This window comes from Anoplopoma fimbria, chromosome 4 (genome assembly GCF_027596085.1).
Source record: "Anoplopoma fimbria isolate UVic2021 breed Golden Eagle Sablefish chromosome 4, Afim_UVic_2022, whole genome shotgun sequence".
Taxonomy (NCBI): Eukaryota; Metazoa; Chordata; class Actinopteri; order Perciformes; family Anoplopomatidae; genus Anoplopoma; species Anoplopoma fimbria.
This window is the reverse complement of record NC_072452.1, coordinates 15,356,103-15,377,698: the sequence shown is the minus strand read 5'-3', so window position 1 is coordinate 15,377,698 and position 21,596 is coordinate 15,356,103.

Here is a 21,596-nt window from a genome sequence, read left to right as displayed (position 1 = left end):
GATCCCTCAGATGGTAAAGGACACAGTAGACCTCAGAGGATAATCCAAAAGATGTCACTTGGATGCCGAAATGGTCCCAAAAAGATAATTTGTAATCCAAATTAGTACAGCAATACTATGGAAAATGTCAGATAATAGTTAAATAACCAAATATGGAAGATGAAAGGTATTCCTTTTTCCAGAGATGATGATTTCCCCTCAAGCTGATTGGTCACACCGCCGTAGCCCCCCCTTCAAGCTGATTCTTCCTCTTAACGTGATGTTGTCTTTTGATGGCGCCCCTCTGGGTCTGGGTCTGGGTCTGGGTCTGGGTCTGTGCATGTGCGGCGGCCCCCTAAACCGCTCTTCCCATGTTTGGAGACGCAGTGACTGGCCAAAGTCGAGGGTTTGGAGCCGTAATCCTCCCAACCGAGTCCCTGGGATCCTATTAACGTCCAGAGGCCAATGGAAAAGCAGGCCAGTGTCTGATCAGCAAACTTGTTCTGATAGACATAAAGTATGGGAGGGACTACTGGACTATTATGACAGGTGGACTTACCTGAAACCCAAAAGCACATGCTGGACACTATGGATGCCTCAGAGACAGAGTAGTACATAGACAAGGTTAGCTGAGGCTAAATGGTAGCAACATCATGAGATTGTTGGAGTGAGGGAAATAAGTAATGAAAAAGTAAATCTAATTTAGCATTAACTAATGTTTTAATCGTGCAATAAGGCAGAGATATGCAGTAAAATGAGAGAGGGACGACTTAAAACAGGCCCAAAAAGTTCCAGATTTTACTTAAAACACTGGCAAAAGAAGTACTCAGATAATTCACTTAGAAAAAGCATCAATACAACAGTGTAACCTTCTTCAAGTTAATCAAAATCCTACTTAAGTAAAAGTACAGAGGTATTAATAGGTAAAGGTATTTAAAATATCAGAAGTAAAGGCACTCACTGCAGAAAAATGGCCTCTGACTCATAAATAATTATTTATGACATTATTAGATTGTGAATACTCTTCATCAGTATGAGCATTTTACTCATTTTTTATTCTCTGCATCAGTAAGCAGCATTTTACTGTTGTAGCAGGACGAGGTGGAGCTATACTTTATACACAGTTTGGTAGTTTAGTTCAGTGGTTCACAACCTGGGGGTCGGGTCCCTCTAAACTTTATCTTGTGACCCTTTAGAGTCTAAAGGGTCACAAGATAATTCTGAGGGGTCATGATCGAGTCAATTAGCAAAGAAAGAAGAAAAAAAAGTTTTGTTTGTTTTGTTCCGTTTAATGATACTTTTTTGTGTGTTATTTAGGTTGTTTGGAAGTGCGTCGGTGACGTTTGCGACGTGTTTCCTGTACTTATGTTGTGTTGTTTACATCTCACAATTTTTAGGGTTTTTTACTAACCCTAACTGAGGGTTGATGATGTTGCTTAAACCTCAGCTAGTGTTTTTGTACTTTAACATGCTAGTTTAACACTCTGGACTACCCACTGACTTAGAAAGTGATGCAAAGAGTCCTGACCAAGCGTCGGTATGTGACGAGTTGGTATGAGAACCTGTTGAGGAGCCCCAACTAGACATTAGTACTGGAGTTAAAAGTACAATATTGTCCTCTGAAATGTAGTAGAGTAGAAGTTAATGTATCATAAGATGGAAATATTCAAGTAAAGTGCTGTACAAGTACCTCAAAATTGAACTTTTACTTTCCACTACTGCAAAATGTTTCCTTTAACGAACTCCTCCACCCAACTAGCAGACCTCGACCCAAATCCATTCAAAACAAATTAGTCTGTTCCAAGTTTACAAAGCTGAAAACCTACTTGAAGTATTTATGATGTGGCATTGCGATGACACAATAATCAACTGTATATGACTGTATGAACCTATGTCAAAAAGAGAAAGCCCACAATATCCACTGATGGTGCACCAATTTATCGACTGAAATTAAGTGACTTTTGTCCCCAAAATGATCTCAAGGATTTTGTGGAGGACGGTAGCAGAGGCTCTTTCATGTAAAGTAAAAGTAGGACATTGGACGGGAGACTTGCGCTTGTGTTGGATTATGTATACAGTGCAATAGGGAAGGAGGTTTGTGTGGCTGGATCAATAGGATTAAACTGTTATTAAAAGTATTTATGACAGCTTGAGTCAGAGCTGTAGTCATGCAGGTCGAAGCCAGTCTTGTGTCCCCAGCTCTCACAACAAACCGAACCCAATACTAAATCAAACTCCCACCTTATCACTATATATTATACATTGATTTTCCTTTCCCACTTTGCTATTATTCACATCTCCAGTGAGGTCTTTAAATAGTAAGGTTAATGGAGACTCGCTCATATTGACAAAATGAGTAGACTTGCTCAGCCCTCTAGTGGCAGAGATGTCAATGTTGGTCAGTGGGTTTGTCCATCCAACATATTGGTTAGAGAAAAATATATTTTAATATCCATAACATTTAATGTCTTATCTTGTTCAGGGTTGCAGGGTGGTAGGAGCTGATCCCATCTGACACTAGGCAAATGTAAGCACTGCAGTTCGCCTCTGCAGGAGACGACCATTAACTTTCACAATGTAGAGTCTTCAGTTAACCAAAGCTGCATGTGCTTTGATTGTGGCAAAGGGAGATCATGCAGACTGGGAATCAAAGCAACGGTGCAGGCCACAACACCACCGTGCATGTTAAGGGTCTAAGGAGTCTCTATGTTGTATAAAGAGGGATTACTTCAAATGATGTGTGAAATTAACAAGAGAGCGAACCAGAAATGATGAATAATGAGCCGTAATCTGAGGTGTTGCATTCATTTAAGAAGATTATCTTTATTGGTAGAACAACAGTCATGACACAGTTACATTTTGCATAGACTAGCAGTATTCATAATTGCATAATTCAGAGGGTAAAGTGTACACTGATGAGATATGGGGGCTACACAGATTAGGATAACATTAATATGTTGCTGCTGCATTCTAACCAATCTACATCGCCACAATACCTTGACATATGCTTTTCTCCTGCTTGTGCTGGATTTTAAAAGGTTGTTAGTTTTATATTTTTATTATCAGTCTCATTTCATTTATTAAGTTATATCAATCACATAAATTTAAATGTTTATAAAACCGATGACTTTTAAAAACCTGGTCTTTCATTGTACTAATAGGTCAAGTGTTCACTGTTGAGCTGATTCAGTCTAAAAAATAAATAATTTTAATAGGTGATTCTTTACATCAACTCAATCTCTATAATCAGAATAAACACTGGGTGAGTTATTTTGTCATTGTATCTCTTCACACTGGCTGCCATAAAAGCACAGCGGCCATTTTGATACTCAACAGTGACATTGAAGACGTTGTATGCAGGTGACATGTTATGTGATTGACATGCTCTCTGTTAAATTGGGGAGAAATTACAGGGCAACAGGATAAATGAACACAGTAAATTACATATAATTCAAGTTACCACTTAAATGGAAATACATTTTAAAAACCTACTTGGAAATAGCTCCCTATAATTGTATTTATCTTTGTTTTTACTTCATGTTCACATTTTTTAAATACATATATTTTTGCATTTAATTGGTCCATTGCTATTTTTCACTTAGAGTGAAAGTACAGATCTTTTTTGTGTGTGGAAATATTGTTCTTCCAATTTTGTCAATCCTTATGTTTCAATATTTAAGAATTTCATTATTTTTACCTCTGTGGACTCTGGTTTATAAAATCTTTAACAGTACACCAAAAACTCCAAAGATTACAACCCCCCCAAAAAAATATCTGGTACTTTGGAGATATATAAACAATACGTTGGATAGCAATGGCTTATATGAATAAATACATATTACAATGCAATAGGATAAGAATATACATTCATCCTCTCGTGACATTTTCATTCTGCCACTTTGCCTGTTTGTTCCACTCCTCCCGCCCACTCCTGCACACCCTGCTGCTCCTTCCCACCACCCGCCTCCTTATATGGCTGCAGCTGCTTTAGGAAATCATCCAGGATCTTCTGGGCGGACATGGAGGTCGTTTCCACAACATCCTGCTCCAAAAGCGTCACCTTTACTCCGCCATTCCCACTCCAGCTGTCACTGCCCACGTGGGCCTGCTGGAGGTTTGGACGGCTGTCAGCGTGGTTGGTGTCAGGGTGAAGCTGCTGTTGGCCTCGGGGATAGAGAGGTTTTGGTCTGGCAGCATAACTGGCAGCCATTTTCTTATAGATGGCAGTGCTGATGTCAGATACAGAGAAAGGTGGGCTGTGACGGGATTCATGCTGACCACAGAGACTGCCATCAGATCCTGTTGATGGCACCGCCTGTTTAAATGGTATGAAGGCTGTGGCCCTCTGCGGACCTGCATCAGATCTCTTCAACCAATCATGTGAAGCCTCCTCCACTTTAGGCGCGTGGGAGTGGCCATCTGCTTTTCTGGAGGGGGCAGAATGGCTGATCGGAGGAGAGGTCGTCAGAAACTTCTGAATGGTCTCAGATGAATCAAAGTGCTTCTCCAATAACTCCTTTATCAAGCACGGCACCTGAGGGTCGAGACACACAAACATTAACTCTGACTTCAGTGTAATCTGAATGACCACAGTGGACACAGATCACGTCACATGCATGGAACAGATTATTAAAATAATTGAAACCCTGTGTGCAGAAACATGTACCTACCCATGTCCTGTATCACTCCAGGTTGTTTTGTTTTGTAGTTGTTATTTTGCAGGTTAAGGATATATAATGCTGTACTTTACTTAAGTGCTATACTTAAGTACAAGTTTGAGTTACTCTACCTCAGCATTTCCATTTCATGCTTCTTTATATACTACACTTAATTTCAGATGGAGATATTGTACATTTGACTCCACGACATTTCTCATATATTTCACACAAACAAATAAAGAAATCATAGATGGGATTAAAATGTTAGAGAAAAGTATAAAAAATGAAAACTGATTTCTGTAGCACAACTTTGTTTTTTTCCCTCTCCAACAATTTAAGAGCCTTCAGATTTATTTTATGACCCTCTGCAGTAACTCAATAATAACAAAACATGAGCAAAAGAAAAAAAACAACTTAATTTTGACTGAGCTCTTTGATTTTCCAATAAGAAATGCCAATATTGCTGTCTAAAAACAGGCACCTGAAATAGAGTCTCTATTTTTGGGGGCCCATGACCCCTTGGGCCAAGATAGCCCTGTGCCTGGCTCATCAAAAAAATAATTCAAGCTTTGACACACCTTTGTAGGGTCATTTTGATTTCATGGTGAGTGCTATATTTATCATCTTAATTAAACATGTAGTGAGGCTCAAATAGATATAAGGAGGAACAGTGAAAAAGGCTTAAACATACGCGCAATTGCAGACATATGTAGCTGTGTTTGAAACTTTTTTTAAAATATATATATATGTATATATATATACATATATATATACGGCACGGAGTGATGCGGTTTCATAATATTACATTTCTAATATTAAAATGACCTGCCTAAACAAGGATTGGAGAGGACTGATTCATCCCAATAATGTATTTAGTAAAATGTCTGCTATCTGAAGTGTGCATGGTTGATGGTTGTCCAGTAGGCGGCACTCTGCTCACATTAATGTTCTCAAGGGCTGCGATGGTCCTGTGGGCGTCCTCCAACTCTGAGCTCAGCTGTGCCACACGGTTTTGTAGGTACTTCCTCTCACTCGTCAGGCTCTCTGACTGCACACACACATACCAAGACATACAGTCAGGTGAGATTTACATGAAAGTAGCTCACGGTTCGTGCAATGCAGTGAATCAGGTACAAGATAAGGTTCCTCTTTTATCTTTCTCCCCTTGGCTTCACCAATCTGATCTCCATGAAAGAGTTCTCACCGCTATATGCAGGTGTTCCCCCAGCAGATTATTGGCCTGCTTGGTCCCAGTGTGGGTATCTAGAAGGCTTCAAGACAAAGAGAACCAAAGAAGGAAGAAGAAGAAAAGACAACCATGAAAAAAGATATATTATCATTATCATTTCTACTACACACACCACTCTATCACCATGTCATTATTTATTTATCTAGGGTTAAAGACAGTTGTTTGCCAGGCCAACTGGCTACCACAAACTCTCCTAACAAATATGGAACAACTGACACCCAACTGGAGCCCAGTGTGAGGTGACCATTCACTCCAGTTGCTCCAGTCTGTTGCGGGATGTGTGGTATGTGCCTGGTAGGCAGCAGTGGTTGTTTGGTGACAAATACAGGCGTGACAGGGTGAGTGTGACGGGACATGACAGATGCCTAGCGTCCCCCCTCTCTCTATTGGCCAGGGAAAAGAGGTCAATGCAGAACCAAAACACCAGCAGAAATGCATGTTCCATTGATCAATTCATCTATAAAACTGCTATGTAAAGCCATAAGTTGACTTAATTGTGGTTTGGTTCTGAAATCAATATGTGTGCACCAATTTCCCTGACATATGGGAGCATGCTGTACTTCATCATACTACATGTTGGAGAATATTTTCGTGTTTATTAGTGCACACAAGTCATAGGGTATAAACAACGTAAATCAATTATTCATGTTGAATTTAGTTCTGTTTATGATACCACACCTTTTATATTTCTCCTTGACATGGCTGAGCTCGTCCCTGGTCACCTGCAACTCCGCCTCCAGGCTCTCAATGCAAACCACAGTCTGCAGTAAATTCTGGTGAAGATCTGTATTCTCCTCCTGCAGCGCCCTGAACACAGAGGGATGATGGGAGATGGAGTTTTGTCACATAATATCTTAATACTAGAGAGAATTTAGAGGTGATGCCATTTTGGACCAATATTTTCAGACATTTGCTTTTTTTGATATATTACAAACATATACAGTAGATCTGAAATCAAGTCATTTGGCAGCAACGACTTAAAGATATTTTCAAGATGAGGCCCTCTCTCAAAGAGTCTATTCATTGTGCATGGTCAGAACGTTTTTATTCATATTTTGAACCGTTAAAACATGCATCATGTCGATATCAAATTGAATGACTACGCATAAGGCTTTAGCAAAATAATATAAATACCTCATGAAAAAGGGCATTGATGCTCAAACAAACTACAAAGTTTGCTGTTAAATAGTTTGTATGTCAGTTAGTACTAGAGCTTCAGAGGTCTGGCATTCAGCACTTCAGGATATGTAAAAAAATATATTAATAACAAAAACTCAGGAAGATCAATGTTGCTTATGTTATTTTGTCCATTCTTTCATGTCCTCGTCACATATTTTTATTTCTAAAGACATAGAGATGGTTATATAATTCAGTTCCATAACTACCACACCTCTTCCTGTCAAAACAGGAGTGGAGAGAGAGATAGAAATGCTCAATAGTGTGATCGATAACCACTGACCCATCAGATAGATAGACAGACAGAGAGAGGACAGAACGAGACAGAGAGAGATGTGTGGAAAGCTGCACTCAAATGTGAAGTGAGCAGACAGAAAGTATATTACACACTTACTGGAAATGGTTGGCATCACACAGTGTTTCCTATAAAAAGAATAGAGGGAGGGATTAGAGAACAGTGGATAATAATAAATAAATCATAAAATACAAAAAGACCGTAGGTAATTTAGGATATAATACTAGCGTAGTTGACTTTTCAAATGGTGCAATCCACAAATGTTTAGACAGTCTTGTTTGGCCACTGTACTCCAGCACATTGTATCGATCAATAAACTTTTGCCCCTCTTTTTTATACCTCGAAGAGTAAAATAGGTGACAATTTCTTCACTGTTCACTTTATAGAAATGTGAACACTCCCTATGCACTCTTGCTGATAGTCAGACCTACGACATCATTGTTTCATTTGAATCTAATCTACTGGAGAAGAGCTCACACAATGCCCGAAATATGTGCAAGATATCCGAATAAACTGATTCAAGTCCCTAAATCTGCAGCGAGATACAAACAACCCTAGCAGTTCAGGACTGATTCTGGGCTTGGTGCTGTAATAAAAAAGCATAGATATATAAAGAACAATACTTTCTTTGTGCATCCAGTATGGGTCACGAATCCATTACTGAGGACATGACAGATTGAATAAACTATTGAGTTATGGCAGACCTGCTCCCGGAAATGGACTCTACTAGAATCGATTAGTACTTCGCCCACTTCTATGTGTGGGGTTATGTACATGGACATGTGAATTCACTGAACCATAACTTGACAAGACAAACTCAGTGAGACCAAATCATACACAGTGACCAAATGGAAAAAAGTCAATGTTATGTAATGTTCTGTGTTTGTTTATTAGTACATAAAAGTGACAGCCTGAACAGATTCTTTCATAAGAGCAACGTGATACTTATCCAACCAACTCACTCTCACATTTTTACATAATGATGGCTGCTAGTGTGAAGGGTTTGTCTCAGTAAATGTGTGATGTATGATTGTTACATTCTCTGCCACGATAGTCGGATCACAGAACATACAGTAGCTGAGCCTTGAAAACAAACACCATTTCAAATGATTGTGTCAGGTAGCTTCAAATGGATTTTCCCCTCAAAGCCCATGACTAGCATTTGCTGCATTGCTGAAGAATGACTCAGCTTGCAGTGCGTAGTGTTGGACACGTCCCACACAGCCTCTGACTCAGCTTACTGCCTCTGCAATAGAGAGGAGCAGCACTGCATTCATTACATTCTTCCTGTTCTGTTCTCCCTTCAGAATAGTGTGTTGCCTTCAGGAGATTCATCGCTGACTCCTTTTACATTTAGACACATGACGGCACACTTTAACACTATTTGATTCATGCTTTCTCACAAAATAGCCCCATTTGAAGGCCATTTGTGGTTTACAATTTTATCTGATGAACATTTTAAAATTAACACATATCATATAAACGACTGAGGTATATTACTTAGGAATAACACATAACCTATTTGTCTCTTATTATGATGTATTTCCACTGTGATCCTCAAAGATAATAAGAAGCTTATTAAATAAACTAATTGTATACATGAATATGCAGGGCTGGGCGATAATTCAATTTTATAATTTATCGCCTTTCAATGGGATTATATTATTACGAAATCATATTAGGATATCATGATACACATTCCTCAGTCTAAATTGATAATAGGTATAAACTAACTCAAATTTCTCAGAAAAATCTTATTATTATTTTTATATTTTGCACTAAAGTTCCTAATTAAATGAGAAAATACTACTATAAAGTATTTTTCATTTGTCAAATAGTTAATTCACACAGACCATATCATTATTTCACATGGATTATGTATTTATTTAATAATCGGAAGAAAAAAAAATTTGGGGCCATATCACCCAGCCCTATGAATATATGTTTAAAATGTTTTCAAATTGATGTTATCCACTGTTTTTATAAATCAGTCCTGGGGAATTCCACTAGACAAGCTTTTTTTCTACAGAATGCATATATGTTTAGAACATTTAACCCCGATGTATCATCCAAAACTAGTTTTCATTCTTGTTTCCTGACTTTTCTAAACTGAAATAAGGTTTGTGCGCGGTACATGTGATATTTCACTTTCAGACTCATGTTCTGTGGCCTGAAATCCCCTTTCACTCCTGTCTTATATTAGTGTACCTTATTTAAAAGAGCAGTTACAGTAAACTCACCCTGTGTTGTTTCACATGCTGTGTCTGGTGTCCACCACTCTGCTCAGAGTTGTGGCTGGTAGCTGTGGAGGCAGAGTCTCTGGTCCTGGGTGAATCCGACTTTGTGGAAGAAGACTCAGATCCGATGCATGGCCCCACACCCGGGGCTGAGGATGGAGGGGAGTTGGTGGGCCCTCGGTGAACAGGGCCGGGCTGCGCCTGTTGAGGCTGGTGCTGAGATAAGTGCTGTGTATATTGGACGTGGGAGGCAGGGGGCTGCTGTTTGCGGTGGCGACGTTGTTTGGGCTGGCTGGGTTCAGGGCTGGTGCTGGTGCCATCTGTGAGGTGAGGGCCACTTCTACCATATCTGTCCCCGGACACGGAGCCCCCAGTAGGGGACGGCCTCCTGTCTTTACGGCTGCTCTCATGGTGAGTATTTTGGCTGGGTGAGTGTGGGTATTGATGAGGTGGGGGGCTACCGTGGTGGTTCCTCGCTGCGCATGTGATCAGTTTGTCAGGAAGGGAGCAGTCTGACTGTTTCCGAGTGCTGCTGCGAGCCGCTCTCTCCTGTCTCTGACGCTGCTCCATCACCTCCCCTGAGATCTGCCTGTGCTTCTTGGGTGGGAGCTGAGGCTTGACGAGGCCAGGTGTTTGAGCTGGGGCAGGGGTCTTCACAGCACTTTTATCATTGTTCACACCCAGGATGGTGAGAGCCGACGGACTTATGACCTGTTTCGTAATCTCATCGAGAAAGGCTGAGAATTGCAACTTTCCCTTCACAAAATGTGCCTTGGCCTGCTCTTTCTGGACTTGAGAGGTCCCTTTCCCTTTTTGTCCACTGCGTTCCTGTCCCTTGGAGACTCTCGGGGAAAGCACCTCCATCGACTTAGCCTTGCGAATGTCGGTGTGAGGTCCCTTGTTCTTGAGGATGCCTTTGTTGGGCAGCTGACAGGAGGACACTGCTCTTTTGGGGCCCCTGGAGACCCCTAAATGAAAGTCTTCCTCATTGAAAGCCAGGCTTCGGTTAAGACTAGCCGCTTTATACAGGTGTCCGTGGTTGATGTGTCGTACCCTGGATTGTTCTCCTCCAAGATCACTTTCATCACCCTGCAGGAGGCCTTCTTCACTTCTGCTGTGACCTCGGTCAAGAAAAGCAAAACTCCGCTTTCCCCTCTTTTGTGCACCCTCGTGTATCTCACTACAAACGCTGCCGGTCTTGCCGTGTTTGATGGTGGCAAAGACAATGGGTGTGCTGCCGTCGTCCGACTTGAAACCCCTGCGCACATCCGAGATATTGGAGCAGGACAGGGAGTGCTGTGGCTGCGCTGCATGACGGAGAGAGAATGGATCATTTGAACTTTCCTCTGTGTACCATGAGGAAAAAGAGGAGGAGGAAGAGGATGAAGAGAGGGAAGAGGAAGAGGCCCTGGAGAGAGTAACAGGTGTCTTGTGGTTGTACAGTATCTCATCCTCCTCGCTGTGGTGAAACTGCTGTGGTTGGTGACGATGACGGGCGTCGTGATGAGGGCTGTCATGGAGATAGCGACCATGTGGATGGTGATGGTGGTGCCCGTGGCTTTCATCCGTGTTTCTGTCTGTCTCATCAAACATTGCGTACCTACAACACAAAGACACAGGAATATTATTGATGAAAATATTTTTTTTGTATTTGAATATTTGATTTTAAAATGCAGATGCTCTCATCTGTAGTTTTTACTTTGAATAATTTTAGGATGTATGTGATTTTATTTAGAAAATGCCTCTCCCATTATCCCATTAACAGCATCCTACCTGTGTGACTGAGGGTCTTGGTGAAGGGGAGGATGATGGTGGTGCCTCCGCGGCTTGATCTCATCCGGGCCAGAAGGGCTGTGAACTGGCTTAAAAAACTTCTCCATCTCCTCACTGGTGGTAGACTGTTGATGCCGTCCTGGTTGGGTTGACAAGGGGCAATGATGGGGAACTCTGTACTCAGCTGTTTCCTCTAGCTTCTTTTTTCTTATAATCTTTTTCTCTATATGGCTATAACTTGTCCGTCAATGTCAGTAATCTACAGCTGTTTCTGACCACAAACATAGGTACAGCTTGTGGTGAGCTATTGTGAAAAATAAATCATAATCTAAACTATAACAAAGAGTTGAGTCCTCATAAAGTTTCCAAGTGTTTCAGCAAAGTATCCAGTAGTAAGATTTTTGTTCTACCTATTTGAGTAAGTTTAACTTCCTCTGTGTCTGGCTGCAGAATAATGAAAGCACGGCTGGTGAGCAGGAATGTATGAATTCCTGGTTGGTGGTTTGATTTTGCATCACGCCTGATGTAACAGCTGGGCACTCAATGAACCAGCTGAAAGACCTTTGTCCACATACAAGAGAAAATCGAACCGAGCCCTGTGGAACAGGATCCATAACATGCTTCATTTAACCCCATGATAAAACTTGCAGAAGTGGGGTTTGCTCATATATTTGTGCTGCCTTTCACTTATACTTCATGGTTGTATTCTATAATTTTGTGTGACACCTTTTGTTTAGTTTGTTTTCACCATTACTGTTATTAATGTACAAAAAGCAGGGATGAGCATTAACCAAAGCTATTGAACTGCCAACAGCCGCCCTATCGATTTTGGGAGGTTTCCTGCTGCCATCTGGTTGAGGCCTACGTGATCACATTTAGGAGGGGTGGGCGATATGATGATAGATAACTTAGGATGTTAAAATTTGTTCAGCCATCAGAAGTTATGTCATACGACGTTTACTGTGGAAGCTGTCCCTTTGGGGTCTGTGGTTGTAGACAATGCTGCAAAGCTATAAACAAGACTGTTATGGATTTTATATGACTTTTGGATCAACGTGATAAAGTGCTTTAATTTGTGAGATATCTAAATTCTGGTTTGGCCTTAACATTCTTTATTTTCATTAATTACCTGTTTTCCTGGTTTGTGGTGGTGTGCAGTATCTGAAAATTTCACATCTCAACAACTGATACAGTTTTTATCTTCCAAAACTTCCCAGTCATTAGTAGGGTTGAATACGTTCTACGGCGTCTAACACAATCCCAGAGTCATTCAATGCAAATTGAGGTCAACACCTTCATTACGACTTTGATTAGCAAGTATCACACAAAGGTCTGGATGAGCCTATAGCTTTAGAAGCCTGGCGTGTCATGCTAATCACATGAGAGAAGATGCCTTTTTTTATAATCTGTGTGACTATTTCCTTTCTAACAACATGACAAAGATCAATTCATTGGGGTTGGGAGGAGCTGAAACTCATACAGAGGACAACTCACTGCACCCGTCTGCAACTGATCAATGACAGTAAATTATCCTGCCCACCCTTTGAATTCACACTGAGCCTTTATCCACAAATATGAAATAGTGTACATCTAGTCTTTCGTGCCAAATGTTTTTTTAAATATGGAGTTATTTATTATATGGATCTGTTGAAACAGTCTAAAAAAACAACGATATTCAATTAACTTTGAGAAGAAAAGCAGCTAATCCTAACTGGGAATGTTTGCTCAATTCATGACTTAAATTAGTAATCAGCTATAAAATTGTTTCCAGTTAATTTTCTGTTTATGACTGTTAGTATCGGCACTGACGTAAAGATGAACAGAATCACAAATACACTGCAGTCAGAGAGGAAACACCAAAGGCACAGGGTTTTATTATTATCAAGGAAAGTACAAGCTGCAGATACAAATAATGCTTGTGTGTATACAATTTGTCATCTTAGAAATTGGTTTCTTTCTTTCTAAAAAAAATAAATGTTTATCTTAAAGTATGATAAAGTTATAATTACTTTGGTATCTAGACACCACTATGACAGAGAGCTTTCAAGAGAAAAGTTACATATGGGAGGTTGCCCAGACTTGTCCAGGCCAGAATACTGTAAACAATGTTAAAAACCAGACCAGCAGAGGAAAACACATGGGAGGGGGAGGGATAATGCACCATCTGCTGGGGAGTAAAAGTTACTCCAGTTTCGTCCTTTCAGTCTAGTAATTTTCCACCCTGTCAAAGACACTCTTGTGGCACTGGATGTTTCTAGATTATTCTAGTTTTTACCTACACTCTACAGCCAACACCTCAGGTTAAATTGGACATTAAAGACAAAACTAACACTATTGTGGATTGTGAAAATCGGTCTACATGATACTACATGATGCATTTGATGGGAAAGTACTGCCAGCAATAGCTGCTTTTAGGCAATCAATGAATATACCAAAAATAAATACACGTTATTGAATACAAGCCATCCAACATATAAGAGATGAGTTGGCTGTTTTCTATTGTTTGGCAAATACAAGTAGCTTATCATTGCAGTAAAGGGGAAAGAGGTCCGGCAGTACAACCTTATTCTAGTTCGATCCGGTTTTTCGGACCGCGTTACACACAAGTATAGATTAATCCGCGCAGCCGTTCCTGTGACGTCAGCTGTTTGGCTGTTAGTTATCATGGTGCTTTTCACTGTAAATGACTCAACAGATTTGCAAATAGTGAAGTTATCAGACAATATTAACGTTAAAACACATTGCTAACTCAGTGTCTTACTGGACCTATGTCAATGGGAGCAGCTCGGCATGCATCTAGTAACATTATGTATTCAATTCCCCTTATTTATCATTAAAATCCCCACATAGCCTCATTTTCTCCTTTACTTTAATCAACTTTCTGTTCTGACCTGAAATCTAAAGCCTCAATGCGTATTTGTAAGCGTTTTTCCAGGTTGAAAGTGGGACTACTTTTTCCCCCGGATGGATATCTTCTCTTGCTGTGGCCGGATCACCCAAACAGTATAAATACCGCTGTTGACGCCATTTCAGCTCAGACTGCATTGAGACGAGCTTGTCGCGGTTTGAGGCGTTCAGGTTGAACGAGCGTGTTTTCTTTTTCTTTTATTGTCTCGAGTCTCGGTTGTTAGGGCGAGTATATCACGATTTAACCTTATTGGTACTTGTTCTTTTCTTTTGTTGTTGGCTCAGATATCCAGGCAGCGTTAGGCCTCGTTTACAACGTTTATCTTCAGTTCTTATAGTAAGGTTGAAGGATCTCTTATGTGTCTTATTCTAGCACAACAGTTGTTATCAAGGTTTTTTTTGCTTTTTCTAGGTCATTACTCCTTAACAGTCTTATTGTGAGCCTTAAAAAACAATTAGTTGACTTTTCTCCGGAATGTTATGTACGGTTTAATGTTATTTCTAATACTGGAGCCAGTCCACGTTTGTGCTTCCAGTTTTGGTGACGACAGTTGGCTCAAGATGGGAGCCGTGACGTAGCAGCGTGAAACCGATCGCCATTGGCTGATTTGAATAACTCGTGACGCAACTGAAGCGTTCGAAGGGCGTGGTCACGATTTGACCGAATGAGAGGGCGAGGTATGCAGCCGCGCTACACAGGCCACGAAGAAGAAGAAGCCTTAAACAGGCCACGAAGAAGAAGAAGAAGCCTTAAACAGGCCGTAAAGAACAAGCCTTAAACAGGCCACGAAGAACAAGCCTTAAACAGGCCGTAAAGAACAAGCCTTAAACAGCAGAGTGCGCAGTGACTCTGAGGGTATCGGTCGACCCGCTTGCTCATAAAGTAAAGATCATAATGTTAATATGTTATGAAAGGCAGACTTTAACCTGCAGAGATTAATCTAGAGAGCTGTTACTGCATTATCTCAATATTGGTTATATCATATATATTTAAAAAAAAAAAAAAAAAAAAAAATCAGAAAGGCATCAGTCTGAAAAAAAAAAATGGCAGCAGTCGGAATAATTTATGTATGAGGAAAATTAAGTCTCTTAAAAAAAAAAATGGGTTGTGCGTAAACCAAAGGATCAGTCAGAATATTTTTTGTAGACGTGAAATGTGTGAATGAGGCCCTGACTTTGGTGTCTTCAATCTAGTCAATTGTCTAGCATTTTTTTTTTTTTTCTCGAGTTGCTTATTCATTTTCGGTTACTCTTAGAAAAGGCTATGATATCAAGTTTGAAGTCATCATATTTCCTTTGACCAAAGAAAATAATCGTCTTGCAAGGAAACAAAGTGCAAATATTCATAGCAGAGCTGTAGCTCAGATGAATCAGATGAATCAATTTTTTTTTTTTTTTTTTTTTTGAGTTGTCATATTTTTAACTACTTATAGAAGACAGAAGATTTTTTTTTTTTTTTTTTTTTTTTTTCCGGGGGGAAAAATGGACTGAGTTGTCAAGGGGAGGAAATGGACTTAGTTAGATGAAGATCGCGGGACCAGTGCGGAGCGAGGCCATGGGACACGGGGAGGACCAGAGTGTGGAGCCAGGCAGGACAGGACCAGAGGGCATGGGAGGACCAGAGTGGTTCCAGGCAGGACAGGACCAAAGGGCATGGAGGGAGGAGCAGAGGGGCCAAAAAAGCAGGAGGCAGCTGCAGCAGCGTGTGTTCACCAGAGGGAGCCAGAGGCGCAGTGCAGGGTAGCAGCAGCAGAGTCACCATCGCTGAAGCAGTTGCAGAAGTTCCAGAGCAAGCCAGCCAGTGATGAGAGGGTGGGACAGGGCTCACGAGTGTCTCCTAGCTTCACAAGTTTAAATCAAGGAGTTGGTTTGTATATTTTGGGTAGTGGTATCTGTAAAAAAAAAAATCTAAGGCATTTAGTCATTATTCCACTTATTCCAGAAGCAATGTTGTAGAACACAATTTCTCGCACAGCTCTCTTCCTCTTTACAGGCAAGCCGCGTAAGTCGTTGTGTACCGTGGTCGCCCCTCCTGTTGTGCGCTGACTTGAGTGTGGTGGTGTCTGCTGTGGTGAATGCCTTGGTAGTGTGCTGGCGAAAAGGAACATCTATTCGGACTTCTCTACCCCCCCTGCGATCACAAGTAGTTCCTCAAGCCGGAAGGAGAGGCAGTCCCATTGTTGTTCGATAGGTCCTCCTCAAAGAAGCTTTCGGCATTGGAGTGTGAGAGTGGATGGTCTCCTGTCCCGCCGGTTGATGCGTGTATACTGCAACCTTCAGTACTTCAGCGTCCATCATTGGTACAGATCAGCTACATCTACCTCTTAACCTGAGCAGTGAGTCAATGCATGAATGAATGTACATGTGGGTGTAACTATCCTGTACATTAACTCCTCGTTGCCTATACTGTTTAGTATAGTAATTTTTGCCACCAAAAGGAAAAATGTTTTAAAATAGTTGATCCCTGTTAGTGTATATATTAAAAAAAAAAAAAAAAAAAAAAAAAGTCTTGAAGGGTTAGGGGGAGGGGTATTTAAAACGTGTTTCGAGTTTTTCTTTCCACAGGCCTGGCCCCTAAAGCTGATCATCGAAAGAATCCCCCGTGCAAACCCGCTTGGTACAAGTTGAGCTCATCTTAAATATTATATCGCTGTGGAACGGGATCATTTGCACCCATTTCGGTTTAAAGAGATGTAGGAAGGTATTGTTCAATAAATCCATTAGATTCCTAATTAATTCTACCGTATTTGGAACGTGTTGTAAACTGGGTTTCATGCACATCATTTTGGAATTGGGAGGGTGGGGTTGTGGGGCGTTAACCAGTCTCTTCCCTAGACTTCACAGCTCCATGTTACCCAACGCAAATCGGCTTGAATAGGAAACATCCGGGTGCACCCAAAAAGCTTCAAGTGGACTCTTTCCCCCGCAAGATAGCAACTTCAAAACTAGTCTCCTGGTGTAGCGGAAAGCTCTGTTTTCCCAGGGAGTGCGGTAACAAGTCTTTTTACTAGAAGTCATTGTAATTCTGTACAGGCTTCACTTTCTTTGTTGGGTTGGGAGGGGCTTGTGTATTTGTGACTCTTGCAGATTTAAGTTATATGGCCCGCCCTTCAAAAATCTACCTTCAAGTCCACGTCTACAGTTCATAAGGAAGGAATCCGTCGCATTAAGGCCTGCGGTATTTAAATGTTCTTCTGGGAAATTTCTTACATCTTATGAATTGTATTCATAGTGATAGAGTTGTGTCCTTATTACGAGAGTACTGTAATGCAAGTCATTTTTCTTGTAGTTCTGTGCTGCATTATTGGAGGGGTATTGTGGGGAGAGAGGCTTTTCCTTTGCATTTTTCAGTGTGCTGTGTCCTGTGCGCTTTCCAATACCCGAGACCATCAGGAACTCCCCTAACTCATTGTTTGTTCAAGTTTCCTTGCGCATCGAGCATCACGTAAGGTCACTAAACGTGTTTACATTTCTCTTAACATTCATTGTCTGGCTAAATACCTCCATTGCAATTCCTTTGCAATTAGTTACCATGCTTTGTATTGACAATACAATGAGTGAACTATCTGTAAAGGATTTTCTTATTGCGTAATAAATGCATAGCTTGTTGTGATTTGAATACAGTTTTGGTATGCATTTGTTCTTTTGGGGGGCTTGTGTGGGGGAGCTTTTCTTGTGCTTTTTCAGGTATGACTAAAGCTTGGAGCTTGGTAGAGAACGGATGTGACCTGGGCTTGAATGACATCCTTTTCAAAGTGGAAATTGAAGGCAGATAAGTTGAATCCATCAGATATTGATGTTGGAAACCAGAAAATTCTCAACCCCGAGAAGGGTCTCTTATCTTGACTGGGCTCAACTGCCCTCATTGTTCTTGAAATGAAAGCAACTTGCTATACTTGACTGTAGAAATAGCACCGTTGTGCTTTCTTAACAAGAGTCTTGTGATAACGGGAAGATTTGATGTACCCTCATTGACTCTGACGTTATCTGCAGTAAAGCATTTGGGTAAGGATAACAATAGTCAGTTCTACGATACTGTGAGGGGGGGATAGGGGTGTCTCTTGTCTGCCTCTTTGATCTTACAGAACGGTCCAAAGGAAGAACGCAGTCTACCTAGGACCACACAGGAATCACCCTGCCGTTTGAAATCAACCAGCAGTTTGAACAAATGGAGTCAGGTTGTTTTTATGTGTCTAGAATGGTACAATTAGCCCTCAGCTGCTTGCCCTTGTGCAACTGTGCAAGGTGCAGGTTGATCATTCAAAATTACTCAGTCGCGCAACTGTGTGAAGTTTTCTAAATGTAAGTAGCTGAGGAAAGCTGTGCATTGTGCAGCTTTAATTTGGTCTGAAATGCAGCGCAACGGTGTTGCTTTAGTGTTGTATTGTGTTTTGGTTGGGTGTATCCCTACACTTCTCTTTACAGACATCAAGTGCAAGACTGGTTCAAGCACGAGTGAAGTCCTCTAACCTGGAGCGTGTAGTAAGATGTTGGCTTAACTTGTCAAAATAAACTTCTGCAATGTTATAGTTGACAAAATGACATCTTGGAACTGGCTTTATGTTAACCTCAAATCATCAGTAACAACAATGCTTTACTAGCATAATCTCTTTGGCCATGGGGCCCTACTGCTTTGCATCTTAAACCGTAAGATGAGTAAAACTCGATTCTTTTTGAGTATTTTGTGGTGGGTGTTGTGTAGATCACTCTTTGTTTCAGATCATTCCCGTCTGTCCGCTCTGATCTCGCCTGCCTCTGAATGCAAAGCCATCTGTGGAAGCTGTCAGCAAATATGATTGTGGTCCCTGAATGAAGTACCAACCCCCCTGTGCGCTTGAGCTTAAATCTGAACCCCGACGTCCTTCGCAGAAGCCCCCGCTCTCTGTGTGTGTTTGTGTGCCCTTTTTTCTTTCCCCTTTTGGTTTTCTCAGGTCGAAATTTCCCTAAAATGTCTTAATTTGTCCTCCTGGATGGCCTAACCTGTGATGGAGCACTGAGAATCCACTCACTTTAAGATCAAGAGCTGCAAGCTTGTCTCGCATTTACTGCATCACTTCAGTCTCATGGGTGCAAAGTTAAGTAATTTTGGTTCCCTTGATTTTTCTTTAACATACCATGGCTTTAATGTGTAACTCAACATGTTGCATGCACATCAGCTCTGCATAACATTTTATTCGTAACACACAACTTAATGTTCATGGGGTCATAGTCAAACATTGCAGGACTATTTGGTCAAGGTTGGTGGGGGGGCAGGGGCAACAACATTCTTCTCTCTTCCTTTCAGATTTCTCGTTCAGCTTAACTTGATACTGATCCAGGCGCCTAAACCGCTGCAGGGAGTCTTGGAATGACTTGGTACAGCCAGCCTCTAGGATACATTCTTAAATGCATCACTGAGGAAGAATAGCTGTGGTAAAAGTTAACCGTATTGACATAATTTGTCACATTGACGAAGAATTTCTTTGCTGGGTTCTCTGGGATGGTGGGGGGGGTGGGGTGGGGCTTAAATTGTGTGTTTTTCTATTACAGCTGTAAACGTCACTCCGTATCACCCGCAAGTCCAGCTGAATGTCAAAGGGGAAAAACGCTTTGCGTTTCATCAGGGATGCTGGTATCGTGGCTTTGTTAATCCGGATAAAATGATGCGGTGGATTCAGTCATACAACAATACATTGTCATGGGGAATGCTGGGGATTGGGGAAACAAGTGTCTTGTCTTCTAGTTTCAGCCTCGTGACCAAGAGAAATCCCCATGTGGTGACAGGAAAATATAGCAGCCAGGTGTTCAGTGGTTTTCTTTTCCTGGAGGAACAAACTACTTCTGTTTTTTGTTCCTCCAGGTTTTGCTTTTGCCCTCAATACAGCAACAACAAAAAGCAAAAGACTCCGGTGGTGGCACTCCTGACTTTGTCAGGATAGGGTTCAATCCCCTGCGGTGTCTTGCTTCTTTTATAGTATGCTGTGTGGGGAAAACGGATTTGGCCATTCAAGGACCATTTCATATTAAATATTGAAGTCAATTTAATATGGATTTCATAACATAAAACTTAACGGGAACTGACATCAAAAAGGGTCCTGGTTCGTTCCCAGTACAGATGTTGAGCTAGCAATTGTACTATTCCACATTACATTTATTACACAAAATGATTGCACACAAACTTTGAAGTTAATTACCAAAGATGGTGAAACTGACGGTTATGGGCAACTGTTAAAATTTAAATGTATTTTGTGTGTAAATTTTATGTTTTTGTATCCTAAGGAAGTTTTTTTTTTTTTTTTTTTTTTTTTTTTTTTTTAAGAACCATCTTGACATCTTAAAAAAAATGTATGAATCAATAAAACACTTGCCTGTTTCCCTGGCTTAAAATTTGATTTTCACTATTTATTTATTTATTTTTTGGTTTAAATGTGAGATTTCACTGTATCAGTTTCGAGAGCCCAAGGGTTTGACATTTGGCAGATGAAGAGGAACTAGTTCAAGTGAAGAAAAGGAAGCATACTCATCAAATAAAGATACTCTGGCTGTCTGATAAAATGCAATTACAATAGTCTTGAATATTCCTTGACTGCTGTAGATGCTAATGCATTTTGTATGTGTATACTGGCTGTTTGGATTATAAATGCTAATTAACTATAAGTAATTCAATTTAGTTTATTTTGTATAGCCCAAAATTACAAATTTGCCTCAGACGGTTTTACAATCTGTACACACGTGACGTCCTCTGTCCTGGAACCCTCACATCGGCACAAAAAAACCCAACCTTTTAAAAGGGAGAAACCTATGGGAGAGCGACGGAGGAGGGATCCTTCTCCCAGGATGGACAGAATGCAATAGATGTCATGTGAACAGAATGAACATAACAGTAACAAGTAAGACGGAGGCTGTAAAGAAATTGCAGTGTTTCCTTAGCTTGTATGATAATGAGCAAGTGTCAACTTTATCAAAACCCTATTCATTTTTAACTAACTGGTTGGTTGCCCCTAATTGTGATGGACTGCTGAGTCACTGACAAAAATGTGATATAAATTTGAAATTCATAAAGGTCTCATATTCTCTTTGGATTTGTTTCATTGTCTGAATGGTATGACAATGAAAAAAGTATAAAATTGTATTGTTTGCTGTACCAAAAGGGTCCTAGAAGCTAGACATGTTTGTCAACACTGTAGAAACCCTGATGGTGTACATTGTTGTTTTTAAGAATAAATTGTCTTTGAACTTTGCCAACATGCTGTATGTATCTTATTTGTCAAACTAAATATTTATATAATAAGCATATAATAAATGTAGTCCATTAGTTAACACTGTCAAATGTGTTAATGTGA